The 25,315-nt window shown below is 29.0% G+C and overlaps 1 protein-coding gene across 7 annotated transcripts in view; it reads right to left on the bottom strand.

Moving 5' to 3' along the window:
- The window catches only part of kmr (pleckstrin homology domain-containing family A member kramer), a 259,563-nt gene that overhangs the window by 173,764 nt on the left and 60,484 nt on the right, over positions 1–25,315 (bottom strand). For all 7 annotated transcript variants that reach the window (XM_075291770.1, XM_075291769.1, XM_075291766.1 and 4 more), the window contains exon 2: positions 24,858–24,986. The gene's annotated coding sequence lies outside the window, so the exon portion shown is untranslated. The remainder of the gene's footprint in view (positions 1–24,857; positions 24,987–25,315) is intronic.

Consider the following 25,315-nt stretch of genomic DNA (forward strand, 5'->3'; position numbering starts at 1 on the left):
TTCCATAGAAATAAAATTTTGACAAAATTTTCTATAGAAATACAATTTTAACACAATTTTCTATAGAAATAAAATTATGACAAAATTTTCTATAGAAATAAAATGTTGACAAAATTTTCTACAGAAATAAAACTTTGACAAAATTTTCTATAGAAATAAAGTTTGGACAAAAATAAAATTTTGACAAAAATTTTTATAGAAATAAAATTTTGACAAAACTTAACAATAGAAATAAAATTTTGACAAAACTTAACAATAGAAATAAAATTTTGACAAAATTTTCTATAGAAATAAATTTTTGACAAAATTTTCTATATAAATAAAATTTTGACAAAATTTTCTATAGAAATAAAATGTTGGCAAAATTTTCTATAAAAATAAAATTTGGACAAAATTTTCTATAAAATAAAATTTTTACAAAATTTTCTATAGAAATAAAATTTTGACAAAATTTTCTATAGAAATAAAATTTTGACAAAATTTTCTATAGAAATAAAATTTTAACAAAATTTTCTATAGAAATAAAAGTTTGACAAAATTTTCTATATAAATAAAATTTTGACAAAATTTTCTATAGAAATAAAGTTTGGACAAAATGTTCTATTGAAATAAAATTTCGACAAACTTTTCTATAGAAATAACTTTTTGACAAAATTTTCTATAGAAATAGAATTTTGACAAAATTTTCCATAGAAATAAAACTCTGACAAAATTTTCTATAGAAATAAAATTTTGACAAAATTTTCTATAGAAATAAAATTTTGACAAAATTTTTCATAGAAATAAAATTTTGACAAAATTTTCTATAGAAATAAAATTTTGACAAAATTTTCTATAGACATAAAATTTTGACAAAATTTTCTATAGAAATAAAAGTTTGACAAAATTTTCTATAGATATAAAATTTTGACAAAATTTTCTATAGAAATAAAACTTTGACAAAATTTTCTATAGAAATAAAATTTTAACAAAATTTTCTATAGAAATAAAATTTTGACAAAATTTTCTATAGAAATAAAATTTAGACAAAATTTGCTATAGAAATAAAAGTTTGACAAAATTTTCTATAGATATAAAATTTTGACAAAATTTTCTATAGAAATAAAACTTTGACAAAATTTTCTATAGAAATAAAATTTTAACAAAATTTTCTATAGAAATAAAATTTTGACAAAATTTTCTATAGAAATAAAATTTAGACAAAATTTTCTATAGAAATAAATTTTTGACAAAATTTTCTATATAAATAAAATTTTGACAAAATTTTCTATAGAAATAAAATGTTGGCAAAATTTTCTATAAAAATAAAATTTTGACAAAATTTTCTATAGAAATAAAATTTTAACAAAATTTTCTATAGAAATAAAAGTTTGACAAAATTTTCTATAGAAATAAAATTTTGACAAAATTTTCTATAGAAATAAAGTTTGGACAAAATTTTCTATAGAAATAAATATTTGACAAAATTTTCTATAGAAATAAAATGTTGACAAAAATTTCTATAGAAATAAAATTTTGACAAAATTTTCTACAGAAATTTTATTTTGACAAAATTTTCTATAGAAATAAAATTTTGACAAAAATGTCTATAAAAATAAAATTTTCTACAGAAATACAATTTTGCACAATATTTTTTTTTTTGTGTGGTAGTTTTTTTGGTAATTTTGTTTTTACATATGTTGGTAGATTATTTTTGGCTCGAGTGGTAACTGTGATTATATGTCGTACAAACAACGTAATTGATTGTCTCAAATCCAAAAAGGAGACAGACTGTCCAAACTATCATAATTTTTATGATGTCCCCACTCATCTAAATACTGCAAACAAACAAAAAAAAACATAAGATTTCCTTTTCTTACTTCAGTGACTTCTGCAATTCCTGAAAAACTTTTTGTCAACAATCTAAGTTCTAACAAAATTTGCTGTATTTGCTGTTTTCATGACCCTTCCTATACTGTCAGCCGGTGTCTAGTTTTCATAAATTTTTCCAACCAAAAGCAGGGGCAGATTTGTTTACGCAGGCAAATACACCGGTGAGTCACTATCTACTATGTTGGTAGAAGGGAGAAAACAACATAGTTTCGTTATAAAATCAGTTTTTTTTTTTCTATTAATTTTCTTGTTTGGCTTTTATTTAACTTTTTGTTGTGTCTTTCTAGGAACAGAGATGCATCTTTTAATTGCATTATTAATACAAAAGTCTTAAATGAGTCTTACAAATAGATTGAGTTGTCCTAGGATATTTAGGGATTTATGAGTAGAGTTAAAGTCAGAAAATTACACAGGTAAGATGTAGAGAGTGAACAGGATATAATGGAGTAGACAACATCAAGCAGGATTGCGTTTTAGTTAAGACTTATAGTCTGTTTCTGTATGTCGAACGAGCTCTATCGATAGAAACAAACAGCTGATTTTATAACTAAAAATCAGTTGTTTCTATGCACTTCAGTCGATCGATAGCGCTCGTGCGACATACAGAAACAGACTATTAAATAACAATGAATAAAACATGACTCTGATGGCAGTTTGAAAATGAGCCCCAGGAAAATGAACCCCAAACCCAAATAAGGTCACAAATAAAATAGGGTCACAAATGTGTATCTTAGGTTCGTAATGAATATTAGCCCCAAACGAATGTAAAGGAAGCATGAAAATCGACTAACTTTGGTGTTACTTTCCGTACAGATTTTTTTATTTGTTGATTTAATTAACAATTTAATTGATATTGATTGAAAAATTCAATTAAATTTTTCATTAAAACTTTAACTATTTTCAATTACTTTTTTAACGGACTATTTAGTTTGTTTTAAGTTTGATTAAAAAAATTGATTGTTTGAAATAACATTTTAAGTTAAAAATTAAAAAAAAGATCCATCACTTTTTAATTGACTTAGTCTTCGGTGTTTGATTAAAAAGCTAATTGTAACAATTAATTTTGTAATTAAAAATTTTAAAATTTGCAATCATTTATGTTTCCATCTTGATTAGAAAGTTAATTGTATCAATTAATTTATTAATTGAAAAAATTTTCAACTTCAATCAATCAATGATCATTAACTTTTTCTGGCGCTAGGAGTATGGGTCCCATGCATATAAGCCTCAAAACCACAATTAAGAAAAAAATTATATGGAAAATAAGACATTTTGTATGTTTTGTTTTAGCATAGAAAAAAAAATTTTCCAATTAAAGTCTTAAGGGAGTTTTAAAAAATATTCAATTAAAAATTTAATTGATTCAACAAATATTTTTATAAAAACAAAAATCAATCAAAAAAAAAAAAAAAATAATAGTATCAATTAATTTTTTATTTGGATCAAATAATTTTTAATTGACTTTCAATTATTTTTTTAATTGATACTATCATTTCTGTGATTGAAGACATTTCAATTAAAAAATAATTGGATCAATTAATTTTGTGATTGAATCAGAAAAAAATTGTTTGTGTGTGTATAATCGTTTTATTTTTGGGGCCCCTTTTTCATTATGAAAATAAACGCCAATATTTCTAATGAAAATATACCCCAATTTCCTTTTTGGGATTGCGCCTTGTTTTCAAGTGGGGCCTCTTTTTGCATTCTGGCATTTGACTATGGTGGCAATTGTACACTCTCGTTTGTTGTACCGAATAGCATTGAAACAAATTTGATTCCAAAATGGGATAATGCGATTCCAAAGTGGTACATAAGAGGAGGCCTTCGCCAGGGGTTTATTATTTTCTTTTATGGCCAGAGTTCAAAGGGGGGCTAATGCGATTCCAAAGTGGTACAAGTTAGGGATCATTTTCCACAGTTGTTTAAATCAAAAGTGAAAATTAGCTCTAATTTAGCTTAGGGTCGATTTTCAAGCATCATTTTAATGGGGCTTGTATTCATTATGAAGCGTCGTGAAGGCTTTGGGGCTCAGTTTCCTGGGAGCATTTTCATACCGCCACTTGTGCTAATAGTAACTTAGTAATTAGTAGTTAATTTTTGTAAATGTATGATTGCTAATAGAGGTCATAATAGGCAAAACTACAGTTTTTAATAATTAATGTAACTTTACAAATTGTTGTGGATAAAAAAAACGAGATGAAAATGTTTAAAAGATAGTCATAAATATTGTATGTAATGCATTTTAAGTTTAAATAAGCAATTATAACAGTTTAAGATAACTGTTATACATTTGTTAAATTTAACATAAAATGAAACCTTATGACACAGACTTTGTTAAAGTACTAAGGGAGCAAGATGAATGCATATTAAAGGAGGTCGTACTGAAAAACAAGTAAATACGGCCGAAAGTTCGGCTATGCCGAATGGAGTCTAAGTTAGATAAAACGGCATAAAAAAGAAGTCTATAAATAATTTTGAAGGGATACGGCGAATAGATAGCCAAATTTCAACGAAATCGGGTGAAATTTTTTCCCCTATGAGAATCCAGAAGTCAAGTTCGGAAGTTAGCATGATTTCCACAGATAGACGGACGAACATCTCTAGAGCGAATCAGATTTTCAGAACGATCCACAATATATACATTTTATGGGGTCTGAGACCTATATTTCGATGTGTTACACACGGAATGACAAAGTTATGCTGGAGAGTATAATAATGTCGATAATCACTGATCTGTTAGTTTAGATATGGTGGCAAGCCCATCATTTGAGGCTCACTAAGACTATCCAAATATATATTGGAAAGTAAACAAGTTTCTATTTTATATATGGACATCACTCCCAAAATACAAAGCAATTCGAAAATTTTTAAATTTTCTAGCATATTTAAAAACAATTTAAAAACTGTATTAGTTATGAAGAAACAGGGGCATGAATTTACCTTGTAAGAAAAAAAAATAATAAACTTCCAAAACAGGGGAGTCAACAAAAAACACACAACTCATACTCCTCATTGCCTTTTTTGTGATATCTATTTAAAAAAGTCCAGTCTGAAAATCTTTCCAATAAACTTGTAGTAATTTTTCGAAGAATTCTTCCTTACTTTCCCTATGGATGCACAAACATACTGTGACATTTCAAGCCTGTCATTTAGTGGGTGTTTTGGTTGTAACTACCATTATTGTATATTGTTCGCAGTATTGTTATACCGTCATCAGATAGGATGGTGTCTCTCTCTCTTCCTTCACGGAAACGGGGGGGTTGGAATATAATTATACTTGAAGCAGCATTGTAATTTTTCAAAAGGAAGGACAAATTATAAGAAAATCTCTGAAGGGAAATTTTACAAAAAGAAAATCTAAATATTCAACTATTTCCTCCCATTTGAACATGCAAAGAATGGAGACCTATACAGTTGTGAATTAAGAGAACTGATAGGGGCTTTTGAAAAATTATTTTTAATTATGAAGACGACATTTATGTGGGCTTAAGTCTATTAAAGAGTATTTTTCAAAGTCTCAACAAGACACCTGCTTCTTTAAAATGTACTCAAGACTATATTTCATATTTAGAAATTTTATTTTGAAGTACATGCACTATCATTAAGAAATGAATCAGTGGTGCGTATGATTTATTTGAATATAGTACAAAGGGTAGTATGCATGATTTCAATTCCCCAAACATAATAAATTATTATAAAGTATCAATCTCTGCTACTTCAAAATATAATTTGTCGACACAATTAAATAAATCAACGTAAAAATGCATGTTAAAATTAAAATATCCAACAGTATATGCGACAAAATTCATGGTAAAAACCTTTTCTTATGAATCAATGATGCGTATGATTTATTAGAATACAGTCCTACGGCAAGTATGAGTGATTTTAATTCCATGAAATTTTCAAATTATTGTAAATAAAAATATAATTTGTGGACATAACGTAAATCAAATGAAGAGTCGTATGTATATTAAAAAAAACTCATACCTCCATTTCGAATCAAATTCTTGGGAAATCACTTTTCTCGAGAGTATTTTCAAGACTTTTTCGTACATAACTCTTTGCAATACTTTAAATTATATACTCAGAAGTCTTAGTGGGTGTAAACATACACAACAATGAATATGTTTAATAAGGACTTTTCATAAGAATTGAAATTTGTGACCATGTCATGTGACACCAACAAATACGCATATTTCTTTGCATGTCTCAATGTGTAATTTTGATAAAAATCACATTATACTAAAGGTTAATTGTTGATGGTAAATTGTACTTAACATGGCTCATAAATACATATACACAGAACACCACCAAGTGCGATATGTTTGTGGATATGAACCTCTGTACATTTGCGCATACACCTACACCATTGTATGGGGGTGTTTAAAAATGTCCTTTGCCTACTTCTTTTGATGTTGGCTATGTGAGTGTGTAACTGATATGAATGCAAGTACAAAAACATATTTATATTACATGTCCTTAGGGATGTATATGTATCTCTCAAATCATACTTAGAATTCATCCAACCGTAAGTAAGAATGTAATTAACACTAATGTATAAAACATTAGATGTTGTTTTCACAAGTACTTTAATTACTTATGGCCTGTTATATGTCAAAGAAATCTCTTCAACTGGTTTTAAGCGATGCAATTTCTTAAGAATTAAAAAAAAATAGTTCAATAGAAAATTTTTGCAAAATTTTATTTCTATAGAAAAAATTGTGCAAAATTTTATTTCTATAGAAAATTTTTTGCAAAATTTTATTTCTATAGAAAACTTTGTAACAATTTTATTTCTATAGAAAATTTTTGCCAAATTTATTTCTATAGAAAATTTTGTCAAATTATTATTTCTATAGAAAATTTAGTCAATATTTTATTTCTATAGACAATTTTATCAAAATTTTATTTCTATAGAAGATTTTGTCAAAATTTTATTTCTATAGGAAATTTTGTCAAAAATTTTATTTCTATAGAAAATTTTCTCAAAATTTTATTTCTATAGAAAATTTTTGCAAAATTTTATTTCTATAAAAAATTTGTGCAACATTTTATTTCTATAGAAGATTTTGAAAATTTTGTCAACATTTTATTTCTATATAAAATTTTGTCAATATTTTATTTCTATAGAAAATTTTATCAAAATTTTATTTCTATAGAAGATTTTGTCAAAATTTTGCCAAAATTTTATTTCTATAGGAAATTGCGTCAAAATTAGATTTCTATAGAAAATTTTGTTAAAATGATATTTCTATAGAAAAATTTGTCACAATTTTATTTTTATAGCAAAAATTCTGTCAAAATTTTATTTCTACAGAAAATTTTCTCAAAATTTTTCTAAAATTTTATTTCTATAGGAAATGTTATTTCTATAGAAAATTTTGTCAAAATTTTATTTCTCTACAAAATTTTGCTAAAATTTTATTTCTGTAGAAAATTTTGTCAAAATTTTATTTCTATGTAAAATTTTGTCAAATTTTATTTCTATAGAAAATTTTGTCAAAATTTTATATATATAGAAAATTTTGTCAAAATTTTATTTTTATAAAAAATTTTGTTAAAATTTTATTTCTATACAAAATTTTGTCAAAATGTTATTTCTATACAAAATTTTGCTAAAATTTTATTTCTATAGAAAATTTTGTCAAAATGTTATTTCTATACAAAATTTTGCTAAAATTTTATTTCTATGGAAAATTTTGTCAAAATTTTATTTCTATGGAAAATTTTGTGAAAATGTTATTTCTATACAAAATTTTGTTAAAACTTGATTTCTATAGAAAATTTTGACAAATGTTATTTCTATGGAAAATTTTGTCAAAATTTTATTTCTATAGAGAATTTTGTCAACATTTTATTTCTATAGAAAATGTTTGCGAAATTTTGTTTCTATAGAAAATTATGTCAAAATTTTATTTCTATAGTAAATTGTGTCAAAACTTTATTTCCATAGAAAATTTTGTCAAAATTTTATTTTTATAGAAAATTTTGTCAAAATTGTATTTCTATAAAAAATTTTGTCAAATTTTTATTTCTACACACAAAAAATTATCTTCGAAATTTTTTTCAATTATACACTTAATTGAAGTTGGAAACGGATTCAATTAATATGTTAATTGATTTAGTTAACTATTTAATCAAATCTGAATAAAAACCAATTAAAAAATGATTCACATTGTTAAAGTTTCCAATTAAAATATTAGTTGATTCAATTATTGTGTTAATCAATTCGAAATTGAAACTTAAATCCCCACTTTTCCGAAATGCTATTTATCGGAACACCCTCGTGTTTAAGTGAAATGTGGTTAGCGTATCGATTTGCAAATTTCTATTTAATCTCAATAACTCCATTTATGGGATGAGTGATTGTAAAGCACATTCATCCCACTTAATTACTACCCATCCTGCATGTTTTTGGGTTTTTCAATCACAGCAGAAATTCAGGTGTTAATATCGAAAACGAGGATGATACTGCTAATTTGTTACCTTTTCAGTAGAAAAAATATTTTTCTTTATGCTAATCCGAAATTCTTCCTTGGGTATCATTAATCATTAAATTAAATGAGATTTTGATGACTTCAAAAATCCCAACAGACAACTCAGAAATACGACAAAAAGTTGATATTAATTGAGCTAATGTTGATTTATATGCGTGAGTTGGTTAGTGCGGGAGAATGTGTGAGTACATGACAACAATCGCAAAAACAAATGTGTGAATATTTCTGTGTTCGTTTTTAGTAAGACCACATTGTCTGTTCGTAATGTGTTAATGGTAATTTTATGCATTTGAATTTCTAATTTTTTGTTATGTTTTGTTATATTCTTACAAATTGGAAATATGAAAATTATAATGATATTGTTACTTAATACACCGAGTAAAATAAATTTTCATTCAAATACACACACACACACACAGGTGTATAAAGAAAATGAAGTTCATAGGCAAATAATGGTAGGAATTAAGCGAGAATGTAAATTTTCTTGAAAAAAATATACTCTTCCAAGCACACACACATTAACAATATTATATGTAACGTCTCCCTCACGCCATAATTCAAGTGTCCTCTTAGTAGAGTCCTGCTGTTAAAATATCAAATCCAACAACGTGTTTTGTTGTCGGCTACAACTTTGAGAATCTATCCTATAAGTGTGTGTGTATGAGTGTATAATTCTATCGCCCAAAAAGGATACATTTAAGAAAACTTTACACATTATTCTGTTGTTGTTGTTGTTATTGTTTAAGTTTTTTTCCTGCCATTTTTATTTCCTTCGCTCTTTTCTTTCGTCTTGTATGGATGGGATTCTATGCAGGGGCCAACATTGTTTTGAAAATATCGGGTCCAATTCCACCAACAAAACAATATCAAATTTTCCCCCACACACACACACGCATATATAAGGAGACACACATATCGCTCAGTGAATGAGCATATTTGCAAAATAACAAAAAACACACTAATAATTGTGGGAGAGAGGATGTATGTATACATGTATAGGTGCTACGTATTAAGAGCGAGAGAAAGTTTTAGCTTCACTCAATGGTAGCAAAGTTAATAGGCAGCAAAAACAAAACAAATGAAACAGTGTTGCCATAAGGTAGTTTTTCTTTTAAAACAAATAAATGGCAACCAGAAAGTGCGCAAGTAAACTCAAATACGAAAGAATTTGGTAGCATAATATTATTAGGGTAGGAATATACCACAGTTTACAACATTTCCTCTTCAATTAAAGCAAATATTTAAATAATTACTTTTTTTACACATTTAATTCAGATTCATTTGTATTTAATTATAATTGGGGTTTCCCCTTTAGTTCTAAAAAGGATAAATTATAACTTAATATAAGGTTATTAAATCAAATAAATTGAAGAATAGTTAAATTAAATTGAATTATATTAATTAAAATTCAGATAAAAAGAATTTAAAATAAATTAAGTATTTAAAATAAATTAAATTATAATTTTAATAGGTTTACGTATCTGATCAAGATGAATTGCATTTATTTAAATACACTCTCATTTACTTGGTTAATATATAATGTACTTTCACTTAATTAATTATTAACTAATTTTATTTAAAATATTTTATTTAATTTAACCTTCGTTATTTGACGTAGACTCATTAAATTGATATAATTTAATGACATTAAATTAATCTAAACTTCATTTAATTTACATTGGTTTAATTTGTTTCATTCTAATTTTATTTTATGTACTTCAAATTAAATTCAAATTATTTTGGTGTTTTCAAAATAATTAAAAACTAAATAATATTGAGTTGTTATTTTCTTATTAAAATTATTTACTTAAATTAGATTAAGTTGTTTCAATTTAACTTAATGTCATTTACCCCCATTTTCATGAAGATCGGTTAGTGCACCGTTAACTAACGAAATTTTATATATATATATATATATATATATATATATATATATATATATATATATATATATATATATATATATATATATATATATATATATATATATATATATATATATATATATATATATATATATATATATATATATATATATTGGAAAGTAAACAAGTTTATATATATATATATATATATATATAGATATATATATATATATATATATATATGTATATATATATATATATATATATCTATATATATATATATATATATATATATATAAACTTGTTTACTTTCCAATATATATATATATATATATATATATATATATATATATATATATATATATATATATATATATATATATAAAGGGTGATTCTTTTGAGGTTAGGATTTTCATGCATTAGTATTTGACAGATCACGTGGGATTTCAGACATGGTGTCAAAGAGAAAGATGCTCAGTATGCTCTGACATTTCATCATGAATAGACTTACTAACGAGCAACGCTTGCAAATCATTGAATTTTATTACCAAAATCAGTGGCAGAAAATCCGCTTTTTTATCGACAAATTTTGTTCAGCGATGAGGCTCATTTCTGGTTGAATGGCTACGTAAATAAGCAAAATTGCCGCATTTGGAGTGAAGAGCAACCAGAAGCCGTTCAAGAACTGCCCATGCATCCCGAAAAATGCACTGTTTGGTGTGGTTTGTACGCTGGTGGAATCATTGGACCGTATTTTTTCAAAGATGCTGTTGGACGCAACGTTACGGTGAATGGCGATCGCTATCGTTCGATGCTAACAAACTTTTTGTTGCCAAAAATGGAAGAACTGAACTTGGTTGACATGTGGTTTCAACAAGATGGCGCTACATGCCACACAGCTCGCGATTCTATGGCCATTTTGAGGGAAAACTTCGGAGAACAATTCATCTCAAGAAATGGACCGGTAAGTTGGCCACCAAGATCATGCGATTTGACGCCTTTAGACTATTTTTTGTGGGGCTACGTCAAGTCTAAAGTCTACAGAAATAAGCCAGCAACTATTCCAGCTTTGGAAGACAACATTTCCGAAGAAATTCGGGCTATTCCGGCCGAAATGCTCGAAAAAGTTGCCCAAAATTGGACTTTCCGAATGGACCACCTAAGACGCAGCCGCGGTCAACATTTAAATGAAATTATCTTCAAAAAGTAAATGTCATGGACCAATCTAACGTTTCAAATAAAGAACCAATGAGATTTTGCAAATTTTATGCGTTTTAAAAAAAAAAAAAGTTATCAAGCTCTTAACAAATCACCCTTTATATATATATATATATATATATATATATATATATATATATATATATATATATATATATAAATATATATATATATATATATATATATATATATATATATATATATATATATATATATATATATATATATATATATATATATATATATATATATATATATATATATATATATATATATATATATGTGTATTTTTTGATTTAATAGATACCTCGTATGGACTTACACACAATTTAGAAGACGGCGTTAGGAGGTTTTAAGATACCTTGCCATCGGCAAGCGTTACCGCAACTTAAGTAATTCGATTGTGGATGGAAGTGTTTAGAAGAAGTTTCTACGCAATCCATGGTGGTGGGTACATAAGCTTCGGCCTGACCGAACTTACGGCCGTATATACTTTTTATACCCTCCATCATAGGATGGGGGTATATTAACTTTGTCATTCCGTTTGTAACACATCGAAATATTGCTCTAAGACCCCATAAAGTATATATATATTCTGGGTCGTGGTGAAATTCTGAGTCGATCTAAGCATGTCCGTCCGTCCGTCTGTTGAAATCACGCTAACTTCCGAACGAAACAAGCTATCGACTTGAAACTTGGCACAGGTAGTTGTTATCGATGTAGGTCGGATGGTATTGAAATGGGCCATATCGGTCCACTTTTACGTATAGCCCCCATATAAAGGGACCTCAGATTTGGCTTGTGGAGCCTCTAACAGAAGCATATTTCATCCGATCCGGCTGAAATTTGGTATATGGTCTCTAACAACCGTGCAAAAATTGGTCCACATCGGTCCATAATTATATATAGCCCCCATATAAACCGATCCCCAGATTTGGCTTGTGGAGCCTCTAAGAGAAGCATATTTTATCCGATCCGGCTGAAATTTGGTACATGGTGTTGGTGTATGGTCTCTAACAATCATGCAAAAATTGGTCCACATCGGTCCATAATTATATATAGCCCCCATATAAACCGATCCCCAGATTTGGCTTGCGGAGCCTCAAAGAGAAGCAAATTTCATCCGATCCGGCTGAAATTTGGTACATGATGTTGGTATATGGTCTCTAACAACCATGCAAAAATTGGTCCACATCGGTCCATAATTATATATAGACCCCATATAAACCGATCTCCAGATTTGGCTTGCGAAGCCTCAAAGAGAAGCAAATTGCATCCGATCCAGCTGAAATTTGGTACATGATGTTGGTATATGGTCTCTAACAGTCATGCAAAAATTGGTCCACATCGGTCCATAATTATATATAGCGCCCATACAAACCGATCCCCAGATTTGACTTGCGAAGTCTCCAAGAGAAGCAAATTTCATCCAATCCGGTTGTAATTTTGAACATGGTGTTAGTATATGATCTTTAACAACCGTGCCAGAATTGGTCCATATCGGTCCATAATTATATATAGCCCCCATATAAAACGTTCTCCAGATTTGACCTCCGGAGCCTCTTGGAGGAGCAAAATTCATCCGATCCGGTTCAAATTAGGAACGGGGTGTTAGTATATGGTCGCTAACAACCATACCAAAATTGGTCCAATCACACAAAAATTGGTCCATATCGGTTCATAATCATGGTTGCCACTAGAGCCAAAAATAATCTACCAAAATTTTATTTATATAGAAAATTTTGTCAAAATTTTATTTCTATAGAAAATTTTGTCAAAATTTTATTTCTAGAGAAAATTTTGTTAAAATTTTATTCGGTTCATAATAAAATTTTCATCATTGTCAAAATTTTATTTCTATAGAAAATTTTGTTCAAATTTTATTCGGTTCATAATCATGGTTGCCACTCGAGCCAAAAATAATCTACCAAGATTTTATTTCTATAGAATATTTTGTCAAAATTTATTTCTATAGAAAATTTTGTTAAAATTTTATTTCTGTAGAAATTTTTTTTTTTTGATTTAATATATACCACGTATGGACTTACATACAATTTAGAAGATGGTGTTAGGAGGTTTTAAGATACCTTGCCATCGGCAAGCGTTACCGCAACTTAAGTAAATCGTTGTGGATGGCAGTGTTTAGAAGAAGTTTCTACGCAATCCATGATGGAGGGTACATAAGCTTCAGCCTGGCCGAACTTACGGCCGTATATACTTGTTTTTTATTATCTTAGATTAATTTACTTTTATTTATTTGTACACGGACGAAAAAGACTGTTTTCCATAAGTTTGGGTGTAAAAATTATATGTTTGGAACTAACATTTTTTAACACATTAGTTTTAAGTGCAAGCATATAATGTTCATAAACTAGCATAACATGCTTGGAACATATATGTTAATGTGTTAGAACATATTATGTTTGGGACATACAATTTTTGTAAATATAATATGTTTGGATGCAAACCTATATTAATTTAGAAATAGCCTATATAAAAGAGAGACCTAGAGAGTATGCTGTAAGTAAAAGAATGGAAGTAACCAATTGGCGACTTAAAAATATATATACACAAAGAAAATTTCATTAATTTTTTTTCTAACAGTGTATGCCCAAGGTAAAACATAATATGTGTGAACAATACAAATAATATTTTGTTTGGACTAATCCTGAAAATATATATGCTTGAAGAAAAATGTGTTTGGGGTATGTGTTACAGAAGCGATTTTTTTGAGGGTGTATGCTGGAGGGTATAAAAACAACGCAAACCCAGCAAAAAATGTATAACTATGGCCTCCCAAATATGTTTTTTATTTTAACTAGGCAGGAAATTTTTTAATTAAATTTTTATAATTCGCTTTTTTTTTGGTGGACATCCGTCCTATGACAAGCCTAAACTCATCGCTTCTAGTGTCTGGCATAATCTTTTCAATAACTTTATAATACCAATTCCTTAATCTTCATCTCCAATAACCTCGTATGAAAATTGTGATAATATGTAGGATTTTAGATTATTTAATAGAGATTTATTTGATTTAGAAAATATAGTTAAAATCATCATTTTCGTGATTGAAGATATTTCAATTAAAAATTAATTAGATCAATTAATTTCGTGATTCAATCAGAAAAAAAAATTGTGTACATATTATTCAGACTTATCGTGCAATTCAACCAGTATATATAATTCATATACTCCCGGATGGCCACAACATACGGTAAACGTTTATGTACAGTTTAAAATTAAAATAGAAATTATTGTTATAATTATTACAAATTTTATTCAATAAAACATAAATTAACCAAAATAGTATAAGTTATTCCATTTATTTTTGTATTCATTTTAAATTGTTATTATTGGCGAATTAATGGCAACCCAGAATTGCACAAGCAAAAAAAAAAACAACAGCCAACATTAAATTATGTTGTGGAAGCCATGGTTCTCCAAATCATAGATCTCTCTCGCTCTCACACAAACTCTCTTGGTTTTGGACTAATATTCTTGAGTAACTCTATCTATGTATGGGTGAGAGAATACGTTTCGGTTTTATGTATTTACTCGCAACTCGAAGCTTTTTTTCGAATGCGGATTTAAAGGCACAATGGCCCTGCTGACATTAACGTAATTTATTTGGGTTTTGAATCACACACACACGCGCCTCTCTTAGGTGTGATATTGGTAGAGAGTGTTGGTTGGTGTAATAGAACATATATTTGTATGTATGTGTTTAAATCCGCTAGCGTAATAGTAAAGCTTCGAAAAAAAATCATAATTATTTAACCAATCTAAAAGAAGTTTAGACATTAAAATTTTTTTCTTTGAACTTTGCATACTTTCATCCATCATTTTCCTTTTTTCTCAATTCTCTTCATTCCTTTAACACTTTCCATTTTCTTTTATTTCATTTCATATGAGAATTCACTTCACTTTCTTTATTTCCATTAGGATATTTTTACAATTTCTTTTTTTTCCTTGGATTTTTTTCCATCAACAACAACAAACACCAACACCATTAAATAGGAAAGTGCCAGCCGAAACGCGTTAGGACGCGCATTAGTGCGCTTTTAGGAACCGTTTTCATCGAATGTTGCGTGTCAACTAAAAATTCCGATACATGCGCTTTTTCCCGTTTTCTTCCTGACGTCCATGGTATGTTAAGGATATGGCTAGGGTCGCCTATATCACTCTTCATATGTATATATGTGCTGGTCAAGAAACCGCGAGAGAGAGAGAGCGAGAGAACGAAAGCTGTATTTGTTGGAGCTCATGTAGATGAATGGGTACGTGTTTCAGGTTACCATCATGATAAGGGACTATTTGTGTGAAAGTTCACTCACATGTATGTGGTGAAAAGCTCTTCAATAAGCTTTTGAATAAAAATTGATGGGTATGAAAGTAACAGCGCATTTTTAAATTGGAAAAATAAAGAACACGTACACTGAAAAAAAAAAAATTGTTCTAATGAAAAAAAAATCTTGTTCTTAAAATGCGAATGCAAGTTTTATGAACCAGTTCTCTGCTACAAAAATTTTTTGGATATGACCAAAATTCGAGTCAAGCGATTCGATCTTAACCCTAGAACACTAAACCTCTTTGGTTACACTTTAATACTAAACGTCACCTGTGAGACTATTTTCAAAAGTACAAAATTTATAGTAAAAATCGTGCTAGAATTAAGAATTTGAAGTCTTGCTTATCACGCTTTGAAGACATTTGTGGTACATTGTGTAAAAACAAAAACTTAAAAAACGTATGAATTAAAATTTGTTTTCTAGTATGAAGCACGCAAAATCTAAATTTAAATTTTAAGGTAAATAGCATTTCAAATGTATCCTACGAATAATTCCTCTCTTTGTTGGCTGGACATCAACACCATCATTGTCGTCAAAGATCTCAGAACCAAGATTTAAACCTAGACAACTTTTTAAAAACTTCCTTTATTTTTAAGAAGTCGAGTAAAGTACTTTTTTATCAGAGTACTTTCGAACTTGAAAGATTATTCCCTAGCGTTTGTTTGTTTTTTTCGTTATTTCGTGAACAGGACACCGGTTACCAGAATAGGGAATTTTTATTTTCGTGGTTTGAGGATCTCTCTCCAAATGCAAACATGAGGGGAATTTTTGGTTACGAGGGTTTGCTCTGTACATATCGTGATTGCCTAGCGTTCCAATCTACAAACTGAGCTTGGCATTTTTGAGATTATACGTTCTCAGAATGTTTTGACATACAATCGCTAATAGTGTCGGTTATTAAAAGATTGATCGCGCCCAAACAAGGCATTATATCATGTGTATTTTCGTGTGATTATTCTTTACAATTTTCGGCGTGGATTAACTCAACAACAGTGCATCGCTGAGCTTAACTCCATTTTTAGCGATGGAGCTCCGTTAAGGACCAGTGTTCATCGATGTTATGGTGAATTCAATCGAGGTCGTAATTCACTCCAACGGCGAATTTCATGAAGGTCGCCAAAAATCAGTTGTTGTTTCGGGAACCAATGATGCTATCCGCCAATTGATGTTACAAAATCTTCATGTGGCCTATCGTTATATTGAGACAATCTTAGCATGCATTCAATATTGCATGAATATTTGACCGACAAAAAACTTTGTACGTGTTGGACCCCATACAATTTAACAATTGCTCAAAAAAAGCTCAGGCCGACTGGTTGAAAGACATGCTCACAAATACGATCGCGGTACTTTGAAATAAGTAGAGCAGGACATCTTCACACAGACATTCCTACTTTGAGTCCTATGAAAAAGTAACATGGCAATCTTGAAACATATTTGGGGTGATCATATTCCTTCGTACCACTAGAACAACGGAGAACAGTCAATTCTGAATGGTACACGGACGAAAAAGACTCTTTTTCATATGTTTGGGTGTAAAAATTATATGTTTGGAACTCAAATTCTTTAACACAATATTTTTAAGTGCAAGCATATAATGTTCATAAACTAGCATTACCTGTTTGGGACATATATGTTAATATGTTAGAATATATTATGTTTGGGACATAAAATGTTTGTAAATATAATATGCTTATATGCAAACATATAATAATTTAGAAATAGCTTATAAACATATATGTGTTTAGAAAGAGGGACCTAGAGAGTATGGTGCAAGTAAAATAATGGAAGTAACAAATTGGCGCCTTAAAAATATATTCACACAAAGAAAATTGCATTAAATTATTTTCTGCCCGTGTATGCCTTAAGGTGAAACATAATATGTTTAAATTATATATAAAAAATATTTTGTTTGGACCAATCTTGAAAATATAACAGGATGGCTGATAAGTCCCCGGTCTGACATATAGATGGCGTCGCTAGTATTAAATGGATATTATTTTTATATAGTACCAACATTCAAATGATTCGTGTCAAAATTTGACGTCTGTAAATCAATTAGTTTGTGAGATAGGGCGTCTTTTGTGAAGCAACTTTTGTTATTGTGAAAAAATGGAAAAAAAGGATTTTCGTGTTTTGATAAAATACTGTTTTCTGCAGGAAAAAAAAAAAACGGTGGAAGCAAAAACTTGGCTTGATAATGAGTTTCCGGACTCTGTCTCCAGGGAAATCAACAATAATTGATTGGTATGCAAAATTCAAGCGTGGTGAAATGAGCACGGAGGACGGTGAACGCGGTGGACGCCCGAAAGAGGTGGTTACCGACGAAAACATCAAAAAATCCACAACATGATTTTGAATGACCGTAAAATGAAGTTGATCGAGTTAGCAGAGGCCTTAAAGATATCAAAGGAACGTGTTGGTCATATCATTCATCAATATTTGGATATGCGGAAGCTCTGTGCAAAATGGTTGCAGCTGTTAACTTGTAATACACCCGAGTTTTTCCGTCGATATGTGACAATGGATGAAACATGGCTCCATCACTACACTCCTCAACTCAAAAGTCCGCTGGCAAAGTAATGGCCTCCGTTTTTTGGGATGCGCATGGAATAATTTTTATCAATTATCTTGAGAAGGGAAAAACCATCAACAGTGTTTATTATATGGCGTTATTGGAGCGTTTGAAGGTCGAAATCGCGGCAAAACGGCCCCATACGAAGAAGAAAAAAGTGTTGTTCCACCAAGACAGCGCACCGTGCCACAAATCATTGAGAACGATGGCTAAAATTCATGAATTGGGCTTCGAATTGCTTCTCCACCCACCGTTTTCTCCAGATCTGGCCCCCAGCGACTTTTTCTTGTTCTCAGACCTCAAAAGGATGCTCGCAGGGAAAAAAATTGGCTGCAATGAAGAGGTGATCGCCGAAACTGAGGCCTATTTTGAGGCAAAACCGAAGGAGTGCTACCAAAACGGTATCAAAAAATTGGAAGGTCGTTATAATCGTTGTATCGCTCTTGAAGGGAACAGAAGCGATTTTTTTTTTGAGGGTGCTCACAACCACATGTTTACCAGTTGTCTTTCAGGAAATCAGGAGAACCAACCGCCGAAGACCGATCACTCTTGACCACAGAAAGCTATTTCCGGTGCGTAATATTTGTTTGTGTTCTGTATTTGATTAGGATCATCGTACTAATTTCGTAGCAGATAGGGGGTAATTTGGAGGGGACGCTTTAGAGTATGCTAAAATCACGTATACGGTATAGTACGTTCATCTTTAGGTTGCGATGCGTTCAGCTTAATCGATGATAGGGCCACCTTTATGGGTGATATGCTAAACTGTAGAGCATTCCTGTAGAACTTCTCTCTATGTACACGCAAAGAAAAAAAAACGTTTGGAAAACGTGTACCGAAAACGTTTTTCTTTTGTTAGAGTTTTTTGAATTGCTTCGAAAATTTTAAACTTTTATCACCAAAAAAATTCGTTTGTTACAAAATTTTTATTTTTTCAATAAAAAAAGTTATTTTTGAAACAACAACACAGTCCATTTCGTTTATATCAAACACTGTTCTTTTCCGACTTTAGGTCTTTAATAAGACACAGTTTACAGTTCAAAATTTAATATACTACAATTTAATGTTGAACATTTTTTCGGAATCTTCCGAAGTGGAATATATCTGGAATATATGTAAAAAAAAAACAAACAAAAAAAACTTTGGTCGAAGCGGGGATCGAACCCACGACCCTTGGCATGCAAGTCGGACGTAGCAACCACTGTTCCACGGTGCCAAACTAAATGTTTGTTTCTGTTAAATAAACTTTGTTTATTCGGTTCGTGGGCGCCGCAAGCTATGCTATATAAATATAACTTATATGGATATTTATCAATTGATGACCATAACAGGTACATAGCTCAGGGGTTAGTGTGTTGGCTTACAAAGTGCATGGTCCGCGGTTCGATTCTCCGTCCAGGCGAAAGGTAAAAAAATTTTAAAAATTTATAAAATCGTATAATTTCTTCTACATTGTAGGTGTTACAGAAAAACGTGCTAAGAACTAAAAAACTTCGTGGAAGTGAGAAATATGTGAGGGAAAATGCAATTAGCCAGAAAAAAATTTTTTTGAGTTAGTCTTTATGAAATTGTTTTTACATCCTGGAAAAGAATAAACGTTTATCACAAAAAGTATATACTTTTCTTCCAAATGCACTTCCTTTCAACGAAAAGCAAATGAGAAACGAATTTTGTTTGTCTAAAATTTCGTTTGGGAGGAAAGAATTATTTTTTTGCGTGTAATAATTGAAAGAGGAGTTAAAATAACAATTATCACGCTTGATATACAAATTGGCCCACCTTACAAAAAATTAAATTGAAATTTCTATTATGGTAGTAAATGATTACGGTTCACTTTTTGATCTGGGAGATCAACAGGACATTTTGTAAATAGATATCCAAATGAACTCTATGTATACCACTGTACTAATCTTTCTAAAGCTTTCACATTACCTGCAGCAATTTTCTACTTCTTGTACCGAAAGAGCTTTTCTTGAACTTCATCATACGTACTCATGCTCACTAAAAAGTATGAGGAAAGCTTTCACAAAGAAAGCTTAAGCCGGTGGTGAATAAATGGAAATGTTTTGGTTATAAACAAATGTAGACACGTTCATCAAAACACATAAAACAACTCGCATACAGGTAACAGCCACAATTACAATCAACATGGGAGATACTAATGGCAAAGTCAGGAGATGAAATATTAGACAAACGACAGGACAAGAGAGTTATACAAGCGGATTTATCATTGAAATTAGGGTTACCCAATTGCTATGATAAATGCAATAACAACAACCTCCACACATCACTGGAACATAATCAGATTTTACAAAACACACAGAAATATGTAAACTCTCTGAGTTTTTATGTCAAAGCAAACACGCTCATATAACATACCAACCAACACAATCAACACGCACAAAATCCCCACTTCAATGCTGTAAACGAGGAGCAAAAGCTTTTCAAAGGAACCCACTTAATAGCTAATAAAACTCCCCTTCTGCTAATGGATGAAACACTACCGGATAATGTATAGACATCGTAGACATTGAAAATAAAGCTGAGAAACTATTTGAATGGGTCTCTTTATGTGAATGTATGTGTTTGTCTCTTTACCTATGTCCCCGTGGAGTTTTTTTTTTGTGTTTTGGGAAGTTGTTAGTGTTTGGGGGCTTGAAATAGAAAAAAGAGAACATTCGGATGGCCAGAGAGGGAGAGTGAGAACATTCGGGAGACATACACAATGACCAAACACCCACCAAACACGAATGAATGTGGCAGTGTTGAGGTTGATTTGAAGTTTCCTTTAGAAATTTGTTGTGGGACAAGCAAAAGAAGAACCATAATTTCTCACAACAAAACTCTGGCTGAGAAATGGAAAATATGGCAAAAATCTGTATGTGACATATAACTGAAGTGGAATGTTCATAAGAACTCGTAGTCGAGAGGTGTGGTGTGGAAAGGAGTTAGAGAATAGCAATATGGTGTTTTGGCAAAAACTCAAGAGTCTTTAGAATTTTTATTGGACTAACATAGAGACATTTAAACATTTGTATGTATGTATGAACGTGCACGTGGATTGGGATACATGTGGAAAATATAAGATTTGTTGGGGATAAGCTGAGCATTTATTACACATTGCCAGCTGTTGAAATTCATATAAGCTCATACTGCTTTAGCTGTTTTTAGCCGTGATAGAAGTTGAGTTTACTGTCGACTTTAACTTACATTAATTTGATTTAATTTTATTTTAGTTTCAATAAATTTCAAATTTAATTTAATTCGATTTTGGAGTTTAGTTATTATGTGCTATTGTTTGCTCTTCAACTTTGTTTGTAGATGGAGCAATAAAGGTCAGTGTCATTCAAAAAACCAAAGCAACGGCCTTATAAATCATTTATCGGATTCTTTTTGGCGCATGTGCCCCTCCCGTCGTATGTATTATCCTGAGTCAAAGCAATCGAATTCAATGGGGACTAATAACCACAAAAGTAAAACATATTTCTTAGGCACAGAAAATGGTAGGCTAATAACCAAGTATAGGACGAACAGTTGCTACAGGACTCGATTAGAATGCTTGACGACCAAGATACTGCAAATGATTGGGAGAAGGGATTAGGATAATTGTTATTAAAATAAATTTATGTATACTGTTCTGCAGACACGTGGTCATTTCTATGATAAAATAAAGAAATCAAATGTTAAGGGAGTACTCAAAAAACAGAAAATAACAGACATTTATAGACATTGATTTGATTGGTGATATAAATAAAACATAAATAAATTTGGTTTTATAGACTATTAATGTAAATGTAGCTACTTGAGATGTAGATGTAGCTACTTGATTATTGTGGTTAAATTTTAGAGGTATATACGAAAGATAACATCGAATGCTATTTGTGGAGTATATTAATTGATTTAAAACATAAAATTAAAATTATGAAAAATAGTGCAATAAAACTATATACGGAGGAAAGTTTGGCCAGTTTGAATCGTACAAAGTTCTATCAAAGTCTGTCTGTCATCGACATTGAATTTTCGAACGGTAATTGGACCGTGAACCGATGCCGATCCATTTTTGCATGATTAGTAGATAGCATTCACCGACATCACGTACAAAATTTCAATCGTATCGGACGACATTTACGTTTTCAGGAGGCTTAAGATAAATTTAGGATGTTCGTCTTCGAGATGACAGTAATCGCAAAAGTCGAATGTCAACATAAGCTCAAATAAATATTGCAATAATATGTAGTCAACTTTTCTAGATTTTGGAAAAAATTGTAAACTACCAAAATTTAAAGAAAATATTACCAAAAATCTACTAAATCTAGAAAATTTTAATTTGAAAATTTGCATCAAATGTTTGTAGAAAATGTATTTTCATAGAAAATTTTTGCAAAATTTTATTTGTATAAAAATTTTTGTCAAAATTTTATTTCTATAGAAAATTTTGACAAAAAAATTATTTCTATAGAAAATGTTGCTAATATTTTATTTCCATAGAAAATTTTGACCAAATTATATTCCTACAGAAAATTTTGCGAACATTTTATTTCGAAAGAAAATGTCGTCAACATTTTATTTCGGAAGAAAATGTCGTCAACATTTTATTTCGCAAGAAAATGTCGTCAAAATTTAATTTCCACAGAAATTTTTATCAAAACTTTATTTTTATAGAAAATTTTGACAAACTTATATTCCTATAGAAAAGTTTGTCAAGATAAATTTAGGATGCTCGTCTTCGAGATGACAGTAATCGCAAAAGTCGAATGTCAACATAAGCTCGAATAAATATTGCAATAATATGTAGTCAACATTTCTAGATTTTGAAAAAAATTGAAACTACCAAAATTTTATTTCTATAGAAAATTATGTCAAAATGTTATTTCAATAGCAAATTTTGTCAAAATTTTAATTCAATAGAAAATTTGGAATATAATTCTACAGAAAATGTTGTCAACATTTTATTTTGGAAGAAAATGTCGTCAAAATTTTATCAAAATGTTAACTCTATAGAAAAATTTAAAAAAATTTTAATTCTATAGAAAATTTTGTCAAAATTTTATTTCTATAGAAAATTTTGTCAAAATTTTATTTCTATAGAAAATTTTGTCAAAATTTTATTTCTATAGAAAATTTTGTCAAAATTTTATTACTATAGAAAATTTTGTCAAAATTTTATTTCTATAGAAAATTTTGTCAAAATTTTATGTCTATAGAAAATTTTGTCAAAATTTTATGTCTATAGAAAATTTTGTCAAAATTTTATTTCTATAGAAAATTTTTTCAAAATTTTATTTTTGTAGAAAATTTTGTCAATATTTTATTTCTATAGAAAATTTTGACAAAATTTTATTTCTATAGAAAATTTTGACAAAATTTTATTTCTATAGAAAATTTTGCCAAAATTTTATTTCTATAGAAAAGTTTGTCGAAATTTTATTTCTATAGAAAATTGTGTCAAAATTTTATTTCTATACAAATGTTTTGTCAAAATTTTATTTCTATAGAAAATTTTGTCAAAATTTTATTTCAATAGAAAATTTTGTCAAAATTTTATTTCTATAGAAAATTTTGTCAAAATTTTATTTCTATGGAAAATTTTGTCAAAATTTTATTTCTATTGAAAATTTTGTCAAAATTTTATTTCTGTGGAAATATTGTCGAAATTTCATTTCTATAGAAATTTTTGCCACAATTTTATTTTTTAACAGTTTTTGCCAAAATTTTTTCTATTGGAAATTTGGTTTTTATTTCTTAAAAAAAAATTGAAGTACCTCTTAATTGGAGTGGAATATTTTGTAAAATCCACCAAAACATTTCAAACAAAATTTTAAATCAATAGAAAATTTTGACAAAACTATAATTCTATAGAAAATTTTTTCAACATTTTATTTCGGAAGAAAATGTCGTCAAAATGTTATTTCTATAGAAAATTTTATCAAAATTTTATTTCTATAGAAAATGTTGAAAAAATGTTATTTCTATAGAAACTTTTGACAAAATTTTATTTCTATAGAAAATTTTGATAAAATTTTATTTCTATACAAATATTTTGTCAAAATTTAATTTCTATAGAAGATTTTGTCAAAATTTTATTTCTATAGAAAATTTTGTCAAAATTTTATTTCTATAGAAATATTGTCGAAATTTCATTTCTATAGACATTTTTGCCACAATTTTATTTTTTAACAGTTTTTGCCTAAATTTTTTCTATTGGAAATTTGGTTTTTATTTCTATAAAAAATGAAGTACCTCTTAATTGGAATGGAATATTTCGTAAAATCTACCAAAACATCAAGAATTCTACCAAACAAAAAAATCTATTTTTGGTAGAATTCTACCAACTGTGGCAACTGGGATACTGATACAACTTTAGCAATTAAATTTGTCCTATGACACCAAAATATTAGGAGAATAGAGAATGAATGTCAACCATTATTAAAAAAATCATATATAATAAAAAACAGAAACAAAGAAATTTTTCTCAACTTACCTTAATAATTAAAAATATTAACAAAACGTTGTATTCCTAATTAGATGGGGCACAAAGAAAGCAAAAGTTTCTTTGTTGACCACTTCAGGAGTAGAATTTGTTAAAAAAAACATTAAAATTCAATGGAATCTGCAAAAAAGAAAAAAAAAAAGAAAATTTCTTATTATTATTTAAATCACATGTCCATAGCAATGTGACATCTACCGTCAAATGGCGGAGCAGGAGAATAATTTATATGTATAGACATAGAAAAATTAGTCAAAAAAAAAACAACATTTCTTTATTCATTAAAGAATAAACACAATTTTTGTATGCACAACAACTAAAACCCCTATAGCTATGCAGTATAAGGCCAAAGCAAAACAACAAAAAAAGGAGGATTTTTCATTTTTGTATTATGGCATTTTGAAGATACAAGTCACGTGTCTTTGTTGAAACTTTAGTTTCTTGTATTCGCC

Source organism: Haematobia irritans, chromosome 1 (assembly GCF_050003625.1).
Source record: "Haematobia irritans isolate KBUSLIRL chromosome 1, ASM5000362v1, whole genome shotgun sequence".
Lineage (NCBI taxonomy): Eukaryota > Metazoa > Arthropoda > Insecta > Diptera > Muscidae > Haematobia > Haematobia irritans.